At 54.0% G+C, this 2,536-nt stretch overlaps 1 pseudogene; it reads left to right on the top strand.

Annotated features, from left to right (window-relative positions):
- Positions 1-1,041: 1,041 nt before the first annotated feature.
- LOC139018508 (zinc transporter ZIP1 pseudogene) lies at positions 1,042-2,106 on the top strand (annotated as a pseudogene).
- Positions 2,107-2,536: the final 430 nt, after the last annotated feature.

Here is a 2,536-nt window from a genome sequence, read left to right as displayed (position 1 = left end):
CTGATCTGGGACACCCTTCAGGGCAAACCAGCCAGCCCCCACCCATGCACCAGGCATATAATAAAAGGGTAATATGCAAACTGACCCTAACAGCAGAACCACTGGGAATGACTGGTCACTATGAAACACACTGACCACTAGGGGGCAGATGCTCAATGCAGGAGCTGCCCCCTGGTGGTCAGTGTGCTCCCACAGAGGGAGCTCTGCTCAGCCACAAGCCAGGCTGATGGCTGCCAGCACAGCAGTGATGGTGGGAGCCTCTCCTGCCTCTTCAGCAGCACTAAGGATGTCCAACTGCAGCTTAGGCCTGGTCCCTGCTGGCAAGTGGACATCCCCCGAGGGCTGCCAGGCTGCTAGAGGGATGTCTGACTGCCAACTTAGGCCTGATCCCCTGGGGAGCAGGCCTAAGCCAGCAGGTGTACATCCCCCGAGGGGTCCCAGACTGCGAAAGAGCACAGTCTGGGCTGAGGGATGCGCAGTCCCCCCCCCCCCCCAGTGTACAAATTTTTGTGCACCAGGCCTCTAGTGTATAATAAAGGTTGACTAACAAAGTAAAACAGTAAATATCAAGCACCATAAATTCTACAAATATTCAGAATTAGGTGAGATGATTCCAGGCTCAGAGAAGACTTCCTAGGGGCAAAATACCCTTTTTTCCTGAGCTTTAAATTATGGTTAGGATCTTGAACAGATGAGAAGTAAGAGAGCATTTGGAAGCAATGTAAAAAGTAGAATATTATGTGTGACCATGGAAGAATAAGCAAAAGACCCTGGCTGTAACAAACAGAATACCTACTTGCCTCAATCCAAAGAGGTCTTCTCTAAGGCATATGGTATTAAGACTGTCAAAAATTAATGACAAAGAAAGAATTCTCAAGGCAGTCAAGGAAAAGAAGAAAGTAATCTATAAAGGAAAGCCCATTTGGTTACATGGGACTTCTCAGTAGAAACTCTACAAGCCAGAAGAGAGTGGAGCCAGATATTCAAACTATTGAGAGAAATTACCAGCCAAGGTGATCTGTCCAGAGTAATCCTTTAGAAATGAAAGTGAGGCCCGACTGGAGGCTGGAACCGAGCGGGTGCCATGCAGTGAGACCCTTGCGAGGTCTGAGAGTCACTGGAGCAACCACAGCTACCATGGGGCCCTGGGAGAACCAGAGCTCCTGGTGTGGCGCCCAGAGGCAGGGGCCTCGGATCCCCCAGTGCCCGTGGGACTGGAGGTGAAGTTGGGGGCCTTGGTGCTCCTGCTGGTGCTCACTCTCACCTGCAGTCCAGTGCCCATCCGTGTCCTTTGCTCGCCTGGAACTAACCCGGAAGCCCTGAGCCTTCCGCCAGAAAGCGCTGAGCCTTGTAAGCTGCTTTGCCAGAGATGTGTTTCTGGTCACCTGTCTCCTGGACCTGCTGCCTGACTACCTGTCTGCCATAGATGAGGCCCTGGCAGCCCTGCGTGTGACGCTCCAGTTTCCCCTACAAGAGTTTATCCTGGTCCTGGGCTTCTTCCTGGTCCTGGAGATGGAGCAGATCACGCTGGCTTACAAAGAGCAGCCAGTGCCACCACCTCGAGAGGAGACAAGGGCGCTGCTGGGAACAGTGAATGGTGGGCCGCAGCACTGGCACACACAAAGCTTCCCACAGGCCAGCGGAGCTCTGGCAGCTCCCTCAGCCCTGCGTGCTGGTGTACTGGTCTCCTCCCTGGCTCTGCACTCAGTGTTAGAGGGGCTGGCAGTGGGACTGCAACGAGACCGGCTCGGGCCATGTAGCTGTGTTTGGCTTTGCTGCTCCATCAGCAAAGCTGGCCCTCAGCTTGTCCCTGAGGCTGCTGCAGAGCCACCTGCGAGCAAAGGTGGTGGCTGGCTGTGGCATTCTCTTCTCATGCACGACACCCCGGGCATTGGGCTGGGTGCAGCTCTGGCAGAGTCAGCTGGCCCACTGCACCAGCTGGCCCAGTCTGTGCTGGAGGGCATGGCAGCTGACACCTTTCTCTATATCACTTTCTTGGAAATCCTGCCCCAGGAGCTGGCCACTTCCCAGCTGAGGATCCTCAAGATCATTCTGCTTCTATCAGGCTTTGCCCTTCTTACTGGCCCACTCTTCATCCAAGTCTAGGGGGCTCCAAGAGGGGCAGGGGAGATTGGGTACCAGGTGCCCTTGACCCACCTCCCCTCCTCAGGAATGGGGAAGAGAAGTATTGAGGACCAAAGAATTCTCTGAGAGGTGGGATGGAGCCTTTGGGACAATCTGACCAATGGGAAAGAAGTGGGTAGACAAAAGCCTGGTCCCCAGGCTCAAGGGACAAGGCATGGTCAAGTCACTAGAGACATGGTCAAGAGACATTAGTATGGGGGAAGACTCTGAGTGCTAGAATCTGGCAGACACTACACAGGGACAAGCTGGCACAGGGGAGGCTGAAATTGGGTACGGTACCCAGATGCTTGGGGATGGAAGTAGAGAGGACACAGGCCCAGAGTCAGCAGTTCTCTTGTTTCTAGCCCATTTCATCCCTCTGTCGTTTGGAGTGGATCCCTCCTAATTTTCT

The sequence above is a fragment of the Myotis yumanensis genome, unplaced genomic scaffold (assembly GCF_028538775.1).
Source record: "Myotis yumanensis isolate MYYU_CA2020_CCGP unplaced genomic scaffold, mMyoYum1.0.hap1 SCAF_10, whole genome shotgun sequence".
Classification (NCBI taxonomy): domain Eukaryota; kingdom Metazoa; phylum Chordata; class Mammalia; order Chiroptera; family Vespertilionidae; genus Myotis; species Myotis yumanensis.
The sequence above is the reverse complement of the archived record's forward strand: the minus strand, read 5'-3'. Positions and strand labels throughout refer to the sequence as shown.